The sequence below is a fragment of the Paroedura picta genome, chromosome 1 (genome assembly GCF_049243985.1).
Source record: "Paroedura picta isolate Pp20150507F chromosome 1, Ppicta_v3.0, whole genome shotgun sequence".
In the NCBI taxonomy this organism is placed as follows: Eukaryota; Metazoa; Chordata; class Lepidosauria; order Squamata; family Gekkonidae; genus Paroedura; species Paroedura picta.
Window position 1 is genome coordinate 191,651,955 of NC_135369.1, and position 23,554 is coordinate 191,675,508.

The following is a 23,554-nucleotide window of genomic DNA, read 5'->3' on the forward strand; positions in this document are numbered from 1 at the left end:
AGTGGAGCTGAATTCCCAGGTGGGGGCGGTTGCCAAATCAGTCCCATACACTACTTTGAAAGGTGATACCCCTGTTGAGGCATGGACCCCATTGTTGTAGGCAAATTCCGCCAGCGGTAATAGGGAGACCCAATTGTCCTGCTGGTGATTGATGAAACAACGCAAATACTGTTCCAGGATTTGGTTTACCCTTTCGGTCTGGCCATTTGATTCAGGGTGATAGCCCGAAGTGAGGGCTTGCTCCACCCCCAAAAGTCTCAAGAGTTCCCTCCAAAACTTGGAAACGAACTGGGGGCCCCGATCCGTCAGGACACGTGTCGGGATCCCGTGCAGACGTACCACGTGTTCAATGAAAAGAGAGGCCAATTTTGGTGCTGAAGGCACTCCCGTGCAGGGAATGAAGTGAGCCTGTTTAGAAAAAGCATCCACTACCACCCATATAACGGTGTTCCCGTGGCTGGGAGGGAGGTCCGTAATAAAGTCCATAGTGACATCTGTCCATGGACGAGAGGGGGTGGGCTGTGGTTGCAATAGCCCCTTTTTCTTGCCTCCAACCGGTTTTGAGGCAATACAAATAGGGCATCCCTGCACATATTTCTCCACATCTTTGCTCAGGGACGGCCACCAATACTGTCTCCTGACTAGGTGCAGAGTTTTCACGAAACCAAAGTGTCCAGCAGTTTTTGCGTCGTGGCAAAGTTTCAAAACTTTTCCCCTGGCCACAACAGGAACAAAGAGTCTCTCGCCCTTAAAAAAGAGCCCCCCCTTCTCAGTCAGATCAGGGCGGAGGGAGCCAAACTCCGGATCTTGTGACATCTCCTTCTGGACCCAGCCCCCTGGGATGGGCGTATCAGTCTTTACGTGGCTGCGCGTCACGGCGGCCATCCCTAGTTGGGCGGGGGTGAAAACGGTGTCCACCAATGGGTCTCGTTTGCTGTTGTACTGGGGCAGGCGTGACAATGCATCTGCCAAAAAGTTCATTTTACCCGGCAGATGCTTCAGGGAGAAGTTGAAACGGGCGAAAAACTCTGCCCATCTCATTTGCTTGGCGGAAAGCGATCGGGGCTGCTTGAGTGCCTGAAGGTTTTTATGATCCGTCCAGACTACGAATGGGATCGCGGACCCTTCTAGCCAATGCCTCCAGGTGGAAAGGGCCAATTTTACTGCAGCCGCCTCTTTTTCCCAAATTGCCCAGTTTCGCTCTGCCCCCGAGAATTTCTTTGACAGATAGGCCAGCGGGTGTAATTTTCCGTCCTCCCCCTCTTGGAGGATCACGGCCCCCATTGCTACGTCCGAGGAGTCTACTTGTACAGTGAATTGCTTAGAAGGGTCAGCATGGGCCAGCACTGGTTCGGACGTAAACAACAACTTTAGTTTGTCGAATGCGTCTTGGCAGGGGGGAGTCCATAGAAGGGGCGTCCCCGGGCGGCTCGCCGTTTTACCCCCTTGTTTGGTCTTCAACAAGTCAGTGAGGGGCAACGCCACTTTGGCAAAATTGGGGATGAAAGTCCTGTAAAAATTAGCGAATCCTAAGAAGCTTTGCAGTTGCCTCCTGGTGCGGGGGGGTTCCCAAGCCAGCAAGTCGCGCACCTTGCTAGGGTCCATCTCAATCCCCGCTTGGGAGACACGGAATCCCAGAAACTCCACCGCATCGCGGTGGAACTCACATTTAGACAGTTTAGCAAACAATTGGTGCTTCCGCAAGCGGTTGAGCACTTCGCGTACCAGTTCAGCATGACTCTCAACATTCTCTGAATACACAAGAATATCATCAATGTAAACCAACACCCCCTGGTACAATAAATCATGCATAATTTCATTAATCATATTCATGAACACGCCCGGAGCGCCGGCGAGGCCGAACGGCATTACGGTGTACTCAAACTGCCCCAGGGGGGTATTAAAAGCCGTTAAATATTCGTGCCCCTTCTTGATCCGAACACGGTAATAGGCTTCCCTCAAATCCAATTTCGTAAAAATCCGTGCCTTCCCCAAGTGGCCCAACAAGTCTTTTATCAGGGGGAGCGGGTAGGCATTGCAGGTGGAGACCGCGTTCAACCCACGGTAGTCAGTACACAAACGTAGCGAACCGTCTTTCTTTTTTACAAACAGGACCGGGGCCGCCAATGAAGATGTGGCCGGTCTAATAAAACCCCTTGCCAAGTTCTTATCCAAAAATTCCCTAAGCTCCGCCATTTCCCGGGGGCTCATGGAATAAAGTTTGGCTTTGGGGAGTGGCTCCCCTTTCTTTAATTCAATGGCACAGTCAGTTTTACGGTGGGGGGGCAGTTGGTTGCACTCTACCTCCGCGAACACATCAGCAAAGTCCCGATACTCAGGAGGGAGCGCTGCCCCCCCCGATCCCAAAGCGGCCACAACCCCCGTAAGTGGGGAATCCCGCGGTCGAGCGTGCTGCTCGCAGGCGGGAGAGGTAAAGTCCACAGTCCCTTCTTTCCACTTTACTAAGGGGTCATGTTCCTTCAGCCAATCCAACCCTAACACACAAGGGAAGGCAGAATGAGGGGCTACCAAAGGCTGGATTTGCTCCCAATGTTTTTTTATGTCCAAGTCCATTGGGCGCGTTTTCGCCGTGGCCTCCCCTCCGGGAGCGCATTTCCCATCTAATTGGGTGATTGGCAAGGGTTCCCTCAGCGGCACCTTTCCCACCCCCAAAGTCTCGGCCAGTGCCGGGCTCACTAGGGATTGGGTGCACCCTGAGTCCACGATACACCGGACTCCCACTGTTTTCCCCGACTTGGGGTTGGAGAGCTTGGCAGGTAGGAGTAGCAAGGGGGAATCACTCACCACACGTTTGCCCCTGTTGGCGGCCTGCTGGCGGGGCGCCTTTACAGCAGACCGTCCTCGTTTCCCGACTGCTCCTCGGCTTGATCCTCGTCCTCCAGCCCGCTTCCCTCCTCCGAGTCGTCCACTGCTGGCACGGCCGCCACTGGCACCAGAAGAGACTTGGCACTTTTCTTGGGAGTGGTTTTCTTGGCGGGCTGGGCTTTCGGTGGGGCGCTGCTCACGGCCCTCGGGGCCGCTGTTGCTTTTGAGGGGCAGTTTGCGAGAAAGTGCCCCGCTTGGCCACAACCCAAGCACAGCCCTTTTTCCATGCGCCGGGTGCGCTCAGACGGCTCCAACTTGGCTCGGGGCTTGGTTTTCGCCGGGGTGGAAGTTTTCGCCACGGTTTTGCCTGCCAGGACCTGTACCATCGAAGCTCGCTCCAATCGGTTTTCCATCTCCCCAGCCAATTGGACCCATCCTTCGACTGTAAGCGGGTCTTCCAGGAGAAGGCATTTGTCTGCCAGAGTAGGATTGAGGCCCCCCACAAACGACAGCACGCGTTGGGGCTCCGTCCAGTCCGGCACCGAGGAAGCCAGCTCTTTAAACTCCCTGGCGTACTCGACCACTGACAACTTCCCTTGCCGGTGAGCCCTGAGTTTCTTCTCCGCGGTCTCTCGCTCGAACGGTTCCACGTACATCTGGCGCAGGGCTCTCATGAAATGGTTGTAGTCACGGATGGCTTGGGGGTGATAGCGGTACAAGTCCACAAACCACTTGGCTGCTTTGCCTTCTAGGGCTTGGCCCACGAAACGCACTTTCTCAGCGTCGTCCTGGAAAGTGAACCCCATTTCCATCATGTAGGCCTGGAGGTGCACCAGAAACGTAGGAAAATCGGAGGGGTCTCCGGAAAACTTAGCCTTGAATTTATAGGTGCTCCGCATCTCCACACCCCGGAGGTGGGCTGGTAGGCGCCCCGGGCCCCAATCCGCCGGTGCCGGGGCCGGTACTGGGGGTCTTGCACCGCGGCCGATGCCTCGTCCTCTCCCCGCCGCCACTCTTGCTCGTTCCGCTGCCCGGGCCGCCTCCGCTGCTCGCGCTGCCGCTCGCGCCGCTTCGCGCGCCGCTGCTGCCGCCGCTGCCTCGGCTACCGCAACGTCCGCCGCCGCCGCCGCTGCTGCCGCCGCCGCTGCGTCCTCGCCTCCGTCCGCGCCGTCCCCTCCGGCTCCATCGCCGCCCGCGCCGCCTTCGTCCTCTCGCTCCTCGCCCTCGCCTTCTTGTTCTCGTTGTGCTCTCGCTCGAGCCTCTGCCTCCGCCTCGATTTCCAGCTGCGCCCTGGCCCTGGCCAACGCCTCAGCATCCGCTGCCGCTTGCGTGTCCGCCATGCCGTGCTCCCGCAGTGCAAGCCCACCACTCACTCGTCGCAGGCTGGTATCGTGCGCACCACCACCGAGCACTTCCTTCAGCAGGCGTTGCGTTCGGCGCTTCTCCTCCGGATCCAACCGACCCGAAAGATCCTGCAGCCAGTTAGTCACCCTGTCCAGCTTGTACTGCAAGTCCTGTGTCTCACCCACAGGCTCCAGCGCGTAGCTAGGCAGTCCCAGGTGCTCCGGCCACCTCTCATCCCCAGTAGGGCGGTCGTATTTAGACAATCGCCTGCGCTGGGTGACGTGTCGTTCCAAAAATTCCTCGGGCCCCGGGGTTGTCCCCGAGATTGCCCGCATCATGCCCGAGCTGTGCGGGCCGGCACTCGCGCCGTCGCCCTGGGAGAGGTCCCAATCCAGGCCCTCTCCCTGCTCAGAAAAAGTATGTCCTTCGCCCTGCATTTTGCAGGTGAAAGGAGTAGTGAGATTTGACTTGATGTCAGACGCACAGGAAACTCACAACAAAACTTATTCAAAAGAAAATAGTTTTATTGATTAGCACTATACGCATTGGACTGAAAGTCAAATCTGACTCGAAGCCAGATTTGCCTCAGCTTATCAATACATTTCTCCCGCCCAAAGCTTGACAGTTCCCAAGAAGGGGGGTTAGTGAGGAAAGACATATGTGAAACAACAACAGGATTCCAAACTCCCATCCTTGAGAGAATTGACAACAACCCTGTGAGCCCATAACAAGATAAGGTTAGAATAACATCACTACTCTACTTTATTGCTTACACACTACAAGGCCGGGGCTAGCAGGCGCCAGGTTCAATTAAACAATATAACTGACATGGAGGAACTCAGGCTAATTTATGACAGAGATTCTACAATCCTGACAGCCGGGTGGCCCTACATCAAACCGCCGCCTTCGCCTTCGCCTCCGCCGCCGCTCAAGCCTCTCTGCAGAAGATGGACGCCAGCAAGAAGACGCCGCAACAAGTAAGTGATCTTTTACTCTTCCCCAGCCTCCTAGCGCCCATTGTATTCAGGATACAATGGGCTTTTTTACTAGTCAAAATCAATATAACAGTATAACAACAACAACAACACGTCAACTGCAACAATTAGAACGGCACTTCAACAATAACTTTGACACTCTCTCAGCAGATTTGATCTCTCAGTCTTGGGGGGACCTGTAGATGTTATGGGTCAGTCGGCCTCACCAAATGCCTGGTGGAAGAGCTCCTTTTTGCAGGCCCAGCGGAAATGTGGAAGTTCCGGCAGGGCCCTGATCTCTTTGGGGAGCTCATTCCGCCAGGTGGGGGCCAGGACTGAAAAGGCCCAGGCCCTCCTTGAGGCCCAACGTGCCTCTTTAGGGCCAGGGATCCAAAGCCAGTTGGAGGTGGCGGAACATAGAGCTCTTGTGGGAGTATAGGCAGGGAGGTGGTCCCAGACCTTGTATGGCCTTAAAGGTGATTACCAAAACCTTTAGCTTAATCCGGAATTGAACTGGGATCCAACCAAGTTCTTGGAGTACCGGTCGGATATGAGATCTCCATGATGTCTTAGTGAGAATCCTGGCCGTGGCGTTCTGCACCAGTTGTAGTTTCCGGATCAAGGATAAGGGTAGGCCTGCATAGAGCGAGTTGCAGTCCAGTCTGGAGGTGACCATCGCATATAAGGACCAACTCTTCTTCTTCAGTCATATCAGGGGTCTCTCAACCTCACCTCCCTCACAGGGTGTCTGTTGTGGGGAGAGGAAGGGAAGGTGACTGAAGCCACTTTGAGGCCGATCCAGATATGTAGGTCCAAAACATTCAATGTCCAAAACATTCAATTCCAAGCTGGAATGGTCTGAGGGAGGTCCATGCCTCCTGAAGCCTTCCAGCTGCCTTTGGTTAAGCAAGCTCAATGGCAAGCCATCACATGGGCCCAGCAGGGGTCCTGGATGGGATATCCAGGGTGCCATTTAAGCACCTGAAGTGTTGGCTGACCCAAAGTGTGTGTTGAGGTTCCTATTTCCTTGTTAGCCATTACATATTATTTGTTCAAATATAGCCTGTTTGCTAATTCAATGACAAATTACAGACAAATTACAGAATACCGCATATACTCGTGTATAAGCCGAGTTTTTCAGCACAGAACTCCCTTTGAAAAAGTCCTCATTGGTTTATACTCCCAGCCAATCAGTCGTTACATTGCTTCTGCAAACCTCCTGCAGGCTGAAGCTTGCTTGCTCCGGCTGCTTGTGAGGAACTCTGATCTTTTTTCCCCTTTTGCCTTTACTTCTTCCAAACGATTATTTTGGTTTCTGTGGGTGGGGTGGGGTGAGGTGGCTTTTGGGGGTGCTTTGAGATTTACTGTTTCTCCTAATGTTTATTTCTTATTTTTTCTGAGGGGCAGCATTGTTTGCCTTTTCTTCTGGGGTTGTGTTTCTTTTAAAAGTTGATTTTTACAGTTCTTTATGTCAGTGTTTTGTTCTGGAGGGGCCTTGTAGCTGTAGTTAGAGTAGTCCGTTCTCCCAGTTTGGAAGCTGTTATACTTCTTGTAGGAGGTTGACAACTTTGGGTACTGTTGTTTTGCCCTGGTTTGCTGGCTCTCTTTTGCCCTGACAGAGCTATTTACTGTTTTTCTTTGAAATAAGTATTCAAAAACATTTAACCTACTGGTGCCTCAATTAATGTAAATTTACCAGTAACTGCTGCATTTCCCACCCTCGGCTTATATGAGAGTCAATAAGTTTGCCCAGATTTTGTTGTAAAATTAGGTCCCGTGGCTTATATCCGGGTCAGTTTATATGCGAGTATATACGATACCTTTATTGGCTAATAATGATTAAAAAAAGAAGATAAAATGGAATAGCCAAAATAGTACAATTGATATGGATAATTAAGTGAAATGTACATATAAATATTACAAGATGGCCATATTGTGATGTGTGGTCTCTACGGTGGGCTTACAGAAGTTTGTTTTTAGCTGGTACAGAGTTCAGATATGAATAATTCACTCTTTGTATTGTTAACAATACCTTGGCTACTTATCGGATAATCTCTGGATCACTTTCACCTAGGATTTTATGCATGGTGTCCTTCTTGTCTACACGAGTAGATTTCGGTTTTCTCCAGTATTTAACTAATGGTTTTTGCAAGTGGAGAAATCTAGGACAGGGGTAGTCAACCTGTGGTCCTCCAGATGTTCATGGACTATAATTCCCATGATCCCCTGCCAGCATTTGCTGGTAGGGGCTCAGGGGAATTGTAGTCCATGAACATCTGGAGGACTACAGGTTGACTAACCCTGATCTAGGGCACTCCATCAGTAGGAGATATAAAGTGCCAGGCACACCACAGCCATGAAGACACAACCTTTCTGCAAAGGGAATGTCCAAAAGGCGGCCTCTGGATACACTGGAGGGAAAGATATTTAGCCGCACCTGAATAAAGGCTTTTCCTAGAGAACTATGGTTATTCGCGGTCACGCTTTTAGATGCTAATTATTTTCTGGCATCCATATTAACATCATGTGCGGGTTTTAAAGTTCTATGTTTATATCTAAAAGTTTTCTCTTTGTTTGAATGTCACTGCATTTGATGGTTGCTTTATAAGGAGTATTTATTTAACTTTTGAGGGTACTTCTGCCAAATTAACAATAATGTCTTTAGGAAAACTCCTAGGATCTCCGTAAATCCGTCAGGAACTTGTGGGTGATCTTTGATCCCTCCCTTACTATGGAGGCTCAGATCACAAATACAGCTCACCAGGCATTTTGCCACCTGTGCCAGGTGAAACTAGTAGCGCCCTATCTCACCCTGAGAGACCTAGCCATGGTGATCCATCAGGGCGCCCTCTGACCTGGCTAGCCAGTGCAAGGCCCGGTGCAGGGCCCTGGCCTCAGCAAAAGACCTGGTGGAAGAGCTCTATCCTGCAGGCCCTGCGGAACTGCAAAAGTTCCATCAGGGCCCTCAGCTCTTCCATCATGGAACTCATTCCCTCAGCTTGGGGTCAGTACGGAAAAGGCCCTGGCCCTGGTTAAGGCCAGGTGAACCTCCCTTGGGCCGGGGACCTCCAACAAGTTCATACCCGCAGAGTGTAATGCCTTGTGGGGGGCATAAGGAGACGGATATGGGGGGCCCAGACTGCAGATGGCCTTAAAGGTTAGAACCAAAATCTTGAACATGAATCTGGGCCACAACCAGTGACCAATGCCGCTGCCTCGGCACTAGCTGGATGTGGGCCTTCCAAGATGTTCCTGTGAGGATCCTGGCAGATGCATTTTATCACTATTGAAATTCATTTTAGCTCAGTTTTTCTAGCCTGTCAAGATCATCCTGTATCCTGATTCTGTCTTCTGCTACCCCTCCCAGTTTAGTGTCATCGGCAAATTTTATAAGTACCCCCTCTATTCCTTCATCCAAATCGTTTATAAATATGATGAAGAACACAGACCCCAAGACCATCACAACAAAGCAAATTTGAGACCAATTACATGGAAGATGGGGAAAGTGCGGACAGGACACAGAAGCACCAGGAGGTCATGGAGACATGTGGAGGGGGGGGGGGGGGAGACACAGATTCCCAGTAGCATCTTCCCAGTAGAAGAAGAATTAATTTTTATGCTCTGCTTTTCATTGCCCAAAGTAGCCTCAGAGTGGCTTCTAATAGCCTTCTCTTTCCTCTCCCCACAACAGACACCCTGTGAGGGAGGGGAGGCTGAGAGAGCTCTGAGAGAAACAGCTCTGTGAGAACAGTTTCTAACAGTTTCTCTCTTGCCCCAGAGCGATGGAGCAGAATGAATGGGATGAAATTAATTCAAAAGAAATTCAGTCTAAACCTCCGGAAGAAGTTTCTGACCATTAGAGCGGTTTCTCAGTGGAACGGGCTTCCTCAGGAGGTGGTGGGTTCTCCCTATTTGAAGAATTTTAAACAGAGGCTGGAGAGCCATCTGATCTAGAGGCTGATTCTGTGAAGGCTCAAGGGGGTGGCAGGTGACAGTGGATGAGCGATAGGGTTATGGGTGTCCTGCATAATGCACGGGGTTGGACTAGATGAACCAGGAGGTACCTTCCAACTCTGTGATTCTATGATTCTACAATTCTATGATTTTAGTACTGTGATTAGCCTAGGGTCACCCAGCTGAGCCACCCAGCATGTGGACGAGCAGGGAAGCAAATCCGTGGTGCCACATTAACCACCACACCAAGCTGTACAAATTGCCATTGTCTTAAAGAGAGGTAGCTAGGGCACAGGCAGAAGAAGCTGTTTCAGGAGGGTGGTGTAAGTCTTGTTTGACTTGCTAATTGATTGTTATGGGATTCTTTTCCTTTAAACTTGGACCTTCTGGGCAATGGCTTCTCAGAGCAATCCAAGGAGGGAGATACTCAAGCATGGAGTGGTGATTGTGTGATTAATAAGTTTGCAATTTGAGAAGGCAGGAATGCTTCTTTCTTTCTTTCTTTCTTTCTTTCTTTCTTTCTTTCTTTCTTTCTTTCTTTCTTTCTTTCTTTCTTTCTTGTATTTATATCCCACCCCACCCTGAGGCTCATAATCCACCAAAACGCAGGGGCACCCAATGTGACACCTGTGGGTGCTGTGGTGCTCACTGAAACCTTTCTGGATGCCCATCAAGTACTTCTAAAAAGTGGGAGGGGTATTAGGTGGGCTTTTGTCATGTAGGACATTTGATTGGCTGTGCAGATTAAAAAGCAACATGTTAAAAATAGTTGCCATGACAGCTCTGCTCTGCTTTCTTTCTTTCCCAAGCAGCTCTTTCCTCCAGGGAAGTGATCTTTGCAGGCTGGAGAGGAGCTGTCATTCCAAAGGATCCCCAAGTTCCACCTGGAGGTTCCATCCCTGACCCTCCCTGGGGCACAGTCCCACAGAGACTTCCCCACCCAGGCAGCCCTTTCCTCCAGGGGAACTGATCTCTGTAATCTGGAGGGGAGCTTTCATTCTGGGGGTTATCCAGGGTCCACATGGAGGCTGGCATCCCTGAACTGTGACAGGGATGCTAGCCTCCAGTTGGGACCTGGAGATTCCACTTCTGGGGTTTCTTGAATCCTGAAGAATATTTCAGGGGGTTCTCAATGGTAACAAAGTTGAGAAAAGCTGACATAGAGGCAGAAATTGAGAAACCCTCTGTAAGTTCTTTGCCTACCAATGTTTTCATGTTTGTTTGTAACATACAACTATTTTTTATTTACTTTGATATTGAACTGAACTGAAGAACATACAGACACAACGTTTTACAGTTCTTCAAGCAAATTTCGCTATCATTTAAATATTTTCATTAAGGGAAGAAACTGTGACAAGTTTATGAATGATTTGATGTTTATTAGTATTAGCAATTCCTGCCACCTAGCATTTCTCTTTGTTTCCCCCCTGGCGCCTGGCATCCCTGTATCTCCATGGGATCCAAAGCCAGAGAGTCCCCGCTTCCAAATAGCCCTTTTCTTGAGGGGGACTGATCTCTGTTGCCTGGAAATGACCTGCAATTCTAGCCGATCCCCAGGTATCAACTGGAGATTGGTGTCCTGCAGACTCTCTGGGGCACAGTGCCACAGAGTTCCCCCCTCCCAAGCATGCCCTTTCATGTCATGAGTTGCATTGCAGAATGCTCCTTCCAGAACAGCCATTTTCCCCTGGGGAGCTGATCTTTATAGTCTGCAGGTGACCTTCAGTTCCATGAGATTTCCAGGCCACACCTGGAGGTTGGTGACCCCTGGGTCAGGAATGTTCCTTGAGCTTTGGAGGTGGGGCCTCAAGAGTCCTGGGGTGAGCAGGAGCTTTTGTCATGTAGGGTAGCGATCCCAACCTGTGGGCTGCTGACCTCATGTGGTCCTTCGACTAATTGGAGGTGGGCCACGAAGGACACCTTCTCTCCCCCCCCCCCAGCCCTTTACAACACACTTTGCGTGTCATTGTCTCCCATCACTCCCAGATGGGACTATCTTGTTGCAGACAAACAAGCTCAGGGTTCCCATTGATTTGTCATTGTCATGAGTTAAAATTTCCATGAAAATAAAATGTTCCTTATGTTCATTGTTGTGGCGTGTCTGTATCTTATTTTGAAGGGAAGTTTAAACATTACCATAGTGATCAGAGAGCGTTAGGGCAGTGCTTGAGAGTAGAGGAGTAAACTACCCCCACACACACACTGGGTGGTCCCCGGTGAGTGGTCCCCGGCATTGAGTGGTCTCCGGTGATAAAAAGGTTGGGGGCCACTGATGTAGGGGAAGGCCACAGTGCAGGTGAAATGGGCTTTGACCATCATATATTTTTTACTGTCAACCCAATGGCATTACATCTCCCCTGAACGCCCTCCCCAAACTTCCTTGTCCAATCCAGAGTTGGCAATCCTAACTTTATATGACATTTCTGATCAAATGTTTAGGATAGCAAGGATTCCTTCCAGATCAATGGGAGTTGCCCTGCTGTACCATACTGTACTGTGCTGTGTAGATCCGCAATAATAAAATGAACAACTTAAATAAAAATCCACAATAGGCTAAGAGAGATTGTCAAAAATCAGACTGCTACAAATCTAGGTTGCTCAGCGGTAGAGTTATCTTTACTGTTTTAGTTGTTGTGTTTATTATGCCTTTGTGTGTGTTTAGCTCTGGTTTTAATTGTTTTTGTGTGGTGAGGATTAAATGATTTTAAGAAGGCGATTTTATTATTTTATGTATTTTATTTATTCATTTTTATATATCCCTCTCCCTGAAGGCTCATAGAACTGAACCTATACATGGAACCATACATCTGTAAACCGCTCCTGCGCAGCGGTAGAAATAAAATAGTAAGGGGTAGGTGGGAGGAGAAAGGGGCGGAGCCTGTCCACGATAAAAACTCAGAGCAGCCAATCGGGAGCCGCTTGGTGGAGGCAGAGCATATAGCTCTTTTGGGGGCATAAGCAGGGAGGCGATCCTTCAGGTACACTGGGCCCTGACTGCATATGGCCTTGAAGGTAATTACTAGAACCTTTAACCTGATCCGGAATTCAATTGGCAACCATTGCAATTGATGAGGGATGGGCCGGGTGTTTGCTCATCCAGTGCCTTTTTGTGCAGGCAGGAAGGCAGGACATAATTGTTTTGTAAATAAAGAAAATAAATGAAACATTGGAGGGGAGGTAAAAGTGCACCAGTGGGTGGTAAGACAAGTAGATGTTGAGAATACAAAATTGTCATTATTTGGGCTGGCTAAAGAATATGCACAATCAGATTTTTTGTAACTGTTCTGGCTTCTTAATTGATCGGAAAGTTTTTTTTAAAGAAAATATACCTTTTTGGCTGAAATTGACATCTGAGGGGGACGAATTTTTCATCCTTCCATTTCACCCTCCGGCTCGTGTTCTTTCCACTTTTGGGCATTTCATTTTGAGAAATCTCTATTGCCTGTTGCTGGGGAAAGCCAGGTTGTATTCGTTCTCTGACAGAGAGCTTTTTTTTAAAAAAATTAACCAACTACAATTTAACCTTGAAGCCTGACAGGTTAATTGGCCAGTGTTTAATAAAACCATCAATTAAGCAATAAAACTGTGAAAGTAATTAAGGTGATCTAATTCATTTCAGGCCCTTTCTGTTCCTGGATTGTCCTGCTTTTAAAGAACTTTGTTCTTATGACGGCTCCTCTAAAATTAGGCCTACTGACAAACCGGAGACAGCTTCGTGCATTAATTTTCTTCCAGCATTACTTCTAATGGTTCCATAATGTGAGAGGACACTTTCTTTTATGTAAAAGACCCATCATGCCATAAAAGGGCCATAACTTCCAAGGATAAGAATAATGGGCAATATGCTTGAAATGTATCTGCTAATGTAGTACAGGGATTAGAGGAGGGGGTGCCGGGCAGTGCTGGGGGGGGGGCACCATGTCACCTGCTGATTATTAAAAACTGCGGGGTCAGGTTGAGGTCTAGCCCAGGAACTCTTCCAACTGGCCATTTGGAGACTTGATTGGCTTTGCAGAATTTGCGGGTCAGAAAAATGAAAAGCATGCCTACTGGGTGTGGGTAACACTTCTAGGTAACACTTTGTGTGAACGAGACCTTGGGGTACTTGTGGATTGTAAGCTAAACATGAGCAGAAAGTGTGATGCAGCGTTAAAAAAGGCAAATGCCGTTTTGGGCTGTATCAACAGGGGCATCACATCAAAATCACAAGATGTCATAGTTGCATTGTATACGGCGCTGGTCAGACCACACCTGGAGTACTGTGTGCAGTTCTGGAGGCCTCACTTCAAGAAGGACGTAGATAAAATTGAAAGGGTACAGAGGAGAGCGACAAAGATGATCTGGGGCCAAGGGACCGAGCCCTATGAAGATAGGTTGAGGGAATTGGGAATGTTCAGCCTGGAGAAAAGGAGGTTGAGAGGGGACATGATAGCCCTCTTTAAGTATTTGAAAGTTTGTCATTTGGAGGAGGGCAGGATGCTGTTCCCATTGGCTGCAGAGGAGAGGACATGCAGTAATGGGTTTAAACTTCAAGTACAACGATATAGGCTAGATATCAGGAAAACATTTTTCACAGTCAGAGTAGTTCAGCAGTGGAATAGGCTGCCTAAGGAGGTGGTGAGCTCCCCCTCACTGGCAGTCTTCAAGCAAAGGTTGGATATACACTTTTCTTGGATGCTTTAGGATGCTTAGGGCTGATCCTGCGTTGAGCAGGGAGTTGGACTAGATGGCCTGTATGGCCCTTTCCAACTCCATGATTCTATGATTCTATGAATTTTGAAAACAAAAATTTGTTGCAGCTGCCACCTCAGCACAAGAAGCTTCACTGTGTGGCTGAGGGTAAATTTATTGGCTCCTGCAGCAGCCATACTGGGACGGCAACTGCAATGCTGTGTTTGCAGTCCAGGGTTGCCTGTGGCCCCAAAAAGGTGTTGAACTCCACTGATCCATGGAGGACCAGAACCAATGGGTTGAAATTAATTCAAAAGAACCTTCAGCTAAACATCCAGAAGAAGTTCCTGGCAGAGTGTTTCCTCAGTGGAACAGGCTTCCTTGGGAGGTGGTAGATTCTCCTTCTTTGGAAGTTTTTAAGCAAAGGCTAGAGAGCCATCTGACCAAAATGCTGATTCTGTGAATTTAGGCAGATTGTGAGTGGGTGGGAAGAAGGGATTATGTCAATGCTTGGCTCTTGTGGTCCTTTCTTGCATGCCCAGGGAAATTCCAATCACCAGTTGAGCAAATTCTTCCAGGCCAGACTGGCGAGGGATTTTGATTTTCTCAGGGGGGGGTGCCCCCCCATGGGGTCATCATCTGGGCATGGAATTGGGATCACTGTGGGTGGGTAGGTCATTGTGAGTATCCTGCATTGTGTAGGGAGTTGGACTAGATGGCCCTGAAGGTCCCTTCCACTCTGTATGATTCTATGATCTGGAAACCCAGGGTCAAATCACCACCGAGTAGAGAAGGGAATGGTGGCCTTAACTGATCGTTGTGGCCTTAATGTAGACCTTTCTATTGCTCTTACTAGCCTTATCAGCAGGTTTTGATACTGTGGGCCTTTTCATCTTCTTGAGAAGGTTGAAGGTACAACCATCACCATCCTTTCTTTAGTCCCTGCCACCCCCAGAGGAAGAAGGCTGCAGAAACCCCAGCAAGAAGCCCTCCTGCTCTGGCCTCCTGAAGTGGCTGTCCTTGGGGCAGGGGCTGGCCACAGGGGCAGGTGGGGGAGGAGCAGCAGATGTGCTGGTCCCCCCCACACACACATTGGCTGCCAACCTCACCTCCTGGGACATCCAGCATGCAAGCCTTCAAATGAATAGCATGTGCCATACTGAGATGTTCTTTTCCTTCTCTGCGATGCTGCCCTTGATGCTCGGTTCACACATGGCTGCAACCCTGTATAAGCCTGATTTGTAGAGGGGCCCCAAGCATTCCTCAGAACCTCTTTGGAGCCTTCATGGAAGTGCATGCATGGCTGGAATTATGTCTGTACATCTTAGGCCTGGGTCTATAAAGGGGGCCACTACCTCATGGGCCTTGTGGACTATGGGGAAGACCAGACCCAAATTCATCATGACAGATGAGAACATTTCTATGAAGGTCTTGAATGATCCATGAAACTCCATGTCCCAGCCTCAAAAATCCCTGTCTCTTGGACCAGGGCACTGAGGGCTCTCCTCTGCTCCACCAAACATGAAACATGGCACAGGTGGAGTTCCAGCTCATGCTGACGTCTCTGATGAGGCAGTGCTCTGGCACGTCCATCATGACCTGCTTCTCCCACAGATGACAGACGTCCATCGAGCTCCACTTGAAGTGAATCACGATCTTCCGGTACTTCATGGTGAGAAGCCAGTACTCATAGGCCTTGAAGAATGCGGAACCCCAAGAGCATGCTCAACCACCAGGTGGAGAAGGTGGGCTGCACAAATGTGCTTCAGGCCCAAGTCCTTGACCATCTTTTTCATGCTTAGGACACCATCTGTCGCCAAGAATTTGTTGGTGACCCCACTCCCCCTGCCTACCCAGTCCTTCAACAGCCTCAGAAGAAACAAAAAGAAGTTTAAAAAGAAGCAAAGTGAATTTAAAACTGAGAAGAAGGAGAAAAGTGAGAAAGCAAGAGGGAAAAATGGTCTAAGTAGTCCCTTCCATGCCTTCTTCTAGCCTTTGGTCTTTTCCCTCCACCCTCCTTTTTGTCCTGGAGGAGCCCGGGCAAAGGCAGGAAACACAGAGTGGGAACGCTAAGTTCCTGCCTCTGTGTGTCCCTTTAAAATTTAAACAGTCATCCAAAGCACCAAAGTGAGCTGAAGCACATTTTGGCGATTCAGATGGCCATGCTTTGGCTCTGATAGCCAATGGAACTCTCTGCTTCGGCCCATATTCAGCCTATCTGTCTCCCAAGCATCCCTGCTTTAGAGATTTTTCAGTCGGAGTGGTCAGAAATGCACATGCCTAGCCTGGCCTCCCTACATTCTCTTCTCTTCTGGGTGGGGCTTTTCTTTTTATTTCAGTGTTTTAATTTTCCTGACCACCTGGCATGTCATTGGATTTTTGTGGAGACTCACTGTCTTGTCAGTGAATGGCCTGGTTTCTCTGCCTTCATAGATGGCACAGCCTCTGTATTGTGATTTTATAAGCAAGTGGTATATACTAATACTCTAGAGCCTTCAGGACTCTCCAAATTGTGGTTGACAACCTCCAGGTGACAACCTTCCAGTATTACAATTAATTAGATATTGATTCCCCTGGGTGTGGGGAGAAAGGCCCCTTTGGAGAATGTATTCATGGCATTAGATGTCTCTCCTGTCTCCATATTCTACCCACGTTGGGCTCTACCCCTAAATATCTAGAAATCTTCCAACCCAGAGGTGGCGACCCTACTTTGAACTAAGATGAGTCCCTTGTTTGTTAATTAAACAAACAAATATAAATATTACATTTATATTCTGCTGTTCTTAGCACAGATGTCTCATGGCGGATCACAACAACCAAATAAGGTAAAGGTATCCCCTGTGCAAGCACCGAGTCATGTCTGACCCTTGGGGTGACGCCCTCCAGCGTTTTCATGGCAGACTCAATACGGGGTGGTTTGCCAGTGCCTTCCCCAGTCATTACCGTTTACCCCCCAGCAAGCTGGGTACTCGTTTTACCGACCTTGGAAGGATGGAAGGCTGAGTCAACCTTGAGCCAGCTGCTGGGATTGAACTCCCAGCCTCATGGGCAAAGCTTTCAGATGGCTGCCTTACCACTCTGCACCACAAGAGGCTCTCAACAACCAAATACATAATGATAAAAAATGGTCACATTTACGTATTTAATAGTGATGTGTTCTGCCCGTCTATGGATGTCTAAATCTGCGGATTGAGGCCACCTAAATACTAAGCAGGATACTAAACAGGATTTCCCTGCCAACTTGGGAAAGGATGGATAGAGGTCAAAGGGGGAGAAAGGAGAGGTAATGAGATACTGACAAGAATGGGAGAGGGGAAGTAATGGTGGACTGTTAGGAGAGGGGAGGGGAAATGGAGAGGGGAGACAAACAGAAGGGGAGGGGGGAAAAGAGGAAGAGAGTGACGGAGGGGAAAGGGTGAGAAAGGAGCAAGATTTTTAGAGGAGGAGAAGGAAGGAAGCAAAGGAAGAATGGGATGCAGTGTTCCCTCAAGCTTTTTTTAATAGGTCCCTACTTGTGCTTTCTAAATCTCAATCCATCCCAACCTGAAGACACTTATATCTAGGGACTGGAGTTGTAAATGGGCAACTAGGGATGGGTACAGATTGGGGTTTGTGACCAATCCATTTAGTGGTTCGTGACCAATCCACAAACTGAACCAATTCATTTTTCGAGGTCAAGCAAATCCACTTGAAAGGGACTGTGGAAAGCCTGGAAAACAGCTGAGCAGTGGGGAGTGCCTCTCTGTCACTCAGATGTTTTTTAACTGTTTTCTGCTATCTCTTTAAAGTTTAAAGGGACAGCATTAGACAGCCTGAAACAGCTGAGCACCTCCCACCACTCAGCTGTTGTTGCAGCTTTCATGGGGATCAGAACTCTGGGTCCCTTTAAGTTCATGGAAGTTCATGATGGTTGCCCCATCACAAACATTTCTTCACAGTCCCCAGGACAAAATTCATGACAAATTTTGCTTCCTAATTCAATTCATGCCTATCCCTATGGGCAAGACAGAACATTCTATAAAGTTCAAAAGATATTCCAGGTTTGCATTAAAAAATCTGTCTAATAGTTAGGGGTTAAATAGCCCCCAGATGATAAAAAGAACTCCTACTGCTTTAAGAAATTGATTAAATGGATGCCCCCAGAGGCCATTACTAAGCAACCACAAGAAGTGTTGGATAATTTGTATTTTTAGTTTAAAAATTATGTGTGTTCCTTTCTGTGAGTCTGCGTGCTTATACTATATGACTCAATATCTTTAATATGTGGGCCTTCTCTTATCCCTGCTCCAAAATCAGGTACAAATGCAGCTGCTCACATCCTCACCCAAACTCCATGGAGGGCCCACATTATCCTGATCCTCCAGCAGCTATACTGGATACCAATCGAATACTGGATCAGGTTTAAGGTGTTGGTGCTCACCTTCAAGGCCATGCATGGTCAGGGTCCTTTGCATTTACTCTCTGAAGAGCGACACACTTTACCCATTCCAACAACCTGGTGATCCCTGGCCCCAAAGAAGTCTGCCTGGCCTTGACCAGAACCAGACCCTTCTTAGCCATGGCCCCAACTTGTGGCCCCTGCATTGGAACAAGCACCCCAATGACGTCAAGACCCTATTGGAACTCAAGCTGTTCTGTAGGGCTGGCAAGTGGCCCCCTCCCCACACACACATACAAACACACGCCTCTTTCCTGATGTAAGGTCTACTGCAAACTCTAGACTTCTATTTTGTTTTTTGGAAAAAAATATATGAGTTTGTTGTAAAAACCACTTTGGAAAATCCCATGGCCAGGAGCAAACAAAGTTTTTCCAGCTTCCCAAAAATGAATACCTTTGGAGACGGGTTGCCAACCCTGTTAAGAAATCCCTGAAGATTTGAGGGAAAGAGGAGGGAAAGGAGCTCAGCAGGAATAGCCCCCCTTCTGGAACTGCCCTTTCCTTCAGGAAGCTGAGCAGAATTGGCCCTGGTCAGCACTGGGATGAGAGACTACCACGGGAGTCCAGGTTCGCTAGTATCCAGAGGCAGGTAATGGCAAGCAGGTAATGGAAACCTCTCTTGCTAGGAAAATGCCGCCATGGCAGGAAGAGTCAGACTGCTTCCCCCTCTACTGCCCCCAGATTCCTCACCCCCTGGATCCTTCCACTCCCCCCGGGTGGGGGGTGTACTGCCCAGTATAGGAACCCTTAGTTTATATCCTTTCTTGTTTATATTGTTCTATGTACCTTTCCCATTCCCCACTGGTTTTGTGTACACTGCCCTGAGGCGTCACAGTGAGGAGCGATATAAAAATTACCTGAATAAATAAATAAAATGTATATCTTTAAACTATGAAGACGTTCCAGAGGGTAGCTGCATTGGTCTGCAGCAGAGGAGGTCGGTTGGAGTCCGGTCGGAGACCAATATTGGGCCTATCAACTTTCAAGGGTCCCCTCGTCTGTATCTGATGAGCTTCTACCTCATAAATTCTTCGGGTTTCTTAGGTGCCAGTGGGCTCAGAATCTAGTTTTTTAAAATACCACTTCCAATAAGGCCACCTATTTCACTGGCATCCTGAGCTATTCAGATCTCAAAAGCTAAGCAGGGTCAGCCCTGGTGAGTATTTGTGTGGGAAACCTGCAAGGAAGTCCAGGGCTGCTGTGAAGAGGCAGGCAGACGGCGGAGCGCCTCCGTTCCTCTCTTCCTTGAAAACTCTATGGGCCTGTCTTAAATCGGCCGTGCCTCAATGGCGCCTTCTCCCCACCATCTCCCCGGCCCAAGTTCTACTTTCGGCAATCCCTATGCAAGCCAACAGCCCTTTCCCCCCTTTAGAAAGCTGGCGATAGAGCAGCCTGCTGAGGCCCCATTGCATGTGACCAGTGCCATAGAGAAAAGGTCACATTGCCCTGCATCAGGGATTACTTGAGTCAAGTTAATTAATGGTTCTTCCCCCCCCTCCCCCTAACTCAACCCGATGGACCTCTGGGCAAAGCGCTGCTGCTGATGCTGCTGTGTGGCCTTGACACTTTCAGTTCATGCAGAGTCGCACACTGAGCATGTTTGATGGTCTGAGTGCCGAAAGCACACTTCTTTCTCAGGCAGAAGTGCCATTCCCGAGTCTCCCTGCAGGTAAGGAAATGAGGCTTGGACTGCTGAGAGCATTTTTGACTGTAACGACACAAGAATGAAGAGAGGGCAGCCAGCGTGTGCTCTGGAGAATCAGGACTCGGCACTGGATGCCTAAGGCTTTCTGAACTCAAGCCTCGGGGTGGGAAAATCAACTCCGAAATGCTTACAAGACATGATTTGGATTTATAGACTTGCCTAGTCGGCCCTCATTCCATCAAGTCCAAGGCTGTCTTGTTTTTCCCTCCCTGAGGAGAGCACAGGGAGATTTTAGTTCTCAAGCTCTGAGCGCGCATTTGAGTAGAGGACATGAAACTGGTTTGAAGTCCACCCACAAACTCTGCAGTTCCCCTGAGAAGCAACAAAAGTCATCATGCCACTTGGCTATATCTGGGGTGCTGTAACCAGGGGGAGGTTTGGGGGCAGGGACATGGTGGGTGTAGCAGCAGGAGCACTTCCAGAGAAAACCTAGATGTGACCGTGGTAGCTCTAGGAATGGCCCAAAACTCTATGGTAAAACTCAATAGAAAAACCAAAAAGTTTCTAGTGGTTCCCAGAGCTACTGATGTCACTTCTGGATTTTCTCAGAAGTGACATCACCATGTTCATGGCACCAATGAGTTCATTTAAAAAGTTTCCCACATGGCCACTCGAAGGATCAGTAGGCAATGGGAACAAGTAGGATGGGATGGAAGCCCTTTAGGAGAGATGAAGACCCATTTAGAGGAAGGTAATCCCCATGAACAAACTGCTGCTACCTACCGGCTGCTCCCCGTTGCCCCCAAGCAGATCCTGGGTCTTCTCTGTTATTGGTGCCCTTCTGTGGAAAAGGTTCCCTGTGGAGGTGAAGGGGATGCTGTCTAGAATTTGTTAGCAGTTGCTGCAAGACCATTGTATTTACCAGGGCTTTTAGTCTGATATGACCTGCCGGTCTCTGTTGCTGGGATCACATTATTTATGGTTTTGCTATTTATTTGTAACATTTCAAATTACACTTCGTAAGCCTCCTTCAGCCATAAGGAGTGGTCCGGGTCTAAATACTGTATTGAATAAATGAATTACACAAGATGCTGTGGAGTCTGTATCCTACAAGGATAGGTCGAGGGAACAAGGCATGTTTAGTTTGGAAGCCAGGGTTTACGGTTCCTTCACATACCCTACCACTCCACTGAGCAAACCTATGTGGATTTTCCTCCAACAGAAAAGGAACGTAAGTTGAAGGTGGAGGAAGTCTCTTTGGAGGAAAATTGGATCCATGCTGACAAGAAGGAGGACAGATGAGATTGTGGTCTTGAGAAAGCAGGGGGGCTTCATGAACGAGGACAAAGATTTGTTGTAGGCTGCTCCAGTATGCAAGACTAGATCGAGTGGACGTGTTACAGGAGGGTAGAATTCAGTTGAATATTAAGAGATGCTTTCTAATGTTAAGAACAGTTGACGATAGGCCCAATTACAGGGTGGGAGCTTTCTCTTGCTGGAGGCCTTCAAAGGGAGGCCAGAAAGCCATCTTCCATTGATGCTTGAGCCTTGGGTTTAGGCATTTAGCAAGGGGTTGAATTTGAAGGTCTAAAATGTTCTTTCTTATTCTAAGATTCCATATAATGGACCGACAAATGAAACAGCAACACATGTCTCTTGAACCAAAATAGAGAAAGGGAACCAGACTCCATTCCCCTAAAAGTTCATCAAAGAACTGCAGCTTTAGTTGGCAAAGAATTTACTATCTAAGGGAATATGGTGTGCTAAGGGTAGTGTGTGACCCACCAGTGTGTTGTGTATTTTCCCTTGGTGGAGGGGGGTGTCATAAAGAAGATGAGGCTGCTTTAAGGAAGCAGTGGAAGTTACGTTGGCCAACTTGAAACTGCTGTCACTTAACATTCACTCTTGAAGTAGAGATTGACTATGGACATTTGAGGAGTGTTATTTAATCCAATGAGCCTCTTGTGGCGCAGAGTGTTAAGGCAGCTGTCTGAAAGCTTTGCCCATGAGGCTGGGAGTTCAATCCCAGCAGCCGGCTCAAGGTTGACTCAGCCTTCCATCCTTCCGAGGTCGGTAAAATGAGTCCCCAGCTTGCTGGGGGGTAAACGGTAATGACTGGGGAAGGCACTGGCAAACCACCCCGTATTGAGTCTGCCGTGAAAACGCTAGAGGGCGTCACCCCAAGGGTCAGACATGACTCAGTGCTTGCACAGGGGATACCTTGACCTTGACCTTTACCTATTTAATCCAATTCGATCCAGCATGAGCAAAGCTGATTACTGGGCTAAGATCTTGCTGCAGAAAGACCCCTAGAGGAGTCATACTGAAGAGTCCCCCTGGTGGAGAGGGGGGGGATTCTCCAATGTCAGGCCCAGCCCCTGCAGCTGTTGGTGAGTTGGCTTCCAGGGGGACTTACCATAGAAAGAGAAAGGCCCACGCCTCATCCATGCATTGTGCAGGAAGAGATCACACCAGTGACATCCAGATGACCCTCTGGTATTTGAGCAAAAGCTCTATGGTAGAAGCTGGTTTTATCATAGAGTTTTTGCCCAAAGATCAGAGCATTACCTGGATGTTGCAGCATGATGCAAGGGCAACAACGTCTGTCTCTTTCTCTAAGTAATTCTCCTCCCCATCTCCTGGCACTTGCCTTGATGGGCCTGGCAACCCTATATGAATCAATCATATGTTTCAGCTGGGTGAAGCCAGATAACTGCTTTAATCGTTTTCTGCTTGTGGATCCTCCCAGTGGTTAAAAGCAAGTTGGTGCTATTGGAAAAGCTGCATCCAGTTAAGAAGCATTGAGGGGGGGGGGGGGGCGGGGAATGAGCTTCAGTCTGGCAGAAGACCCCAATGGGGTAAGTGACCTTGTGGGAATTGTTCATCTTCTCTCACTCTCCTACGGAACAAGCACTCAGACAGGGCAGCCTTTCAAGGAAGTATCTGAATTTAATAAAGCTGTCTGGAAGGGGGAAAAGACAAAGGGAGAAGATTACAAAGATAAGAGAGAGATAGGAGGAGAGGAAGAGAAAGACAATTACTGGATTGACCGGGGATTCAGCCTTCCCTTCCAGGGTCATGGTGCACTAACTAGGGAATTAATTTAAATAGAAGAGAAGAGCCAGAAGATACCATTTCACTCACCGTGAGACGGCGGATCACCACCAGCCCCAAACAACTAATCCAACAATTCTTTCATTAAAGGATAAGAGGAAAGAAAAACATTTGGTTATAAAAACGCTTGAATCCTTTTTAGTTTTTACAGACGGAAAAGGAGGAAAAAAATCCAATGAAATCCAGTTTCCTTAAAAATTCATAAATCCTTGTGCCAGGGGTCCCGAAGCTCTTTGAACCTGATTTAGGGAGGGGGGCACAAACACCCAGTGGCTGCCACAGGAGATGAACCTAACCACAAAATGTCAGGGAGAAAAGCTGTCATGGCAACTATTTTTAACACGTTGCTTTTTAATCTGCACAGCCAATCAAATGTCCTACATGACAAAAGCCCACCTAATACCCCTCCCACTTTTTAGAAGTACTTGATGGGCATCCAGAAAGGTTTCAGTGAGCACCACAGCACCCACAGGTGTCACATTGGGTGCCCCTGCGTTTTGGTGGATTATGAGCCTCAGGGTGGGGTGGGATATAAATACAAGAAAGAAAGAAAGAAAGAAAGAAAGAAAGAAAGAAAGAAAGAAAGAA

At 48.5% G+C, this 23,554-nt stretch overlaps 1 protein-coding gene across 2 annotated transcripts in view; it reads left to right on the forward strand.

Moving 5' to 3' along the window:
• PKHD1 (PKHD1 ciliary IPT domain containing fibrocystin/polyductin) overlaps positions 1-23,554 on the forward strand; it is a 454,238-nt gene that overhangs the window by 350,242 nt on the left and 80,442 nt on the right. The gene's annotated exons all lie outside the window — the stretch shown is intronic.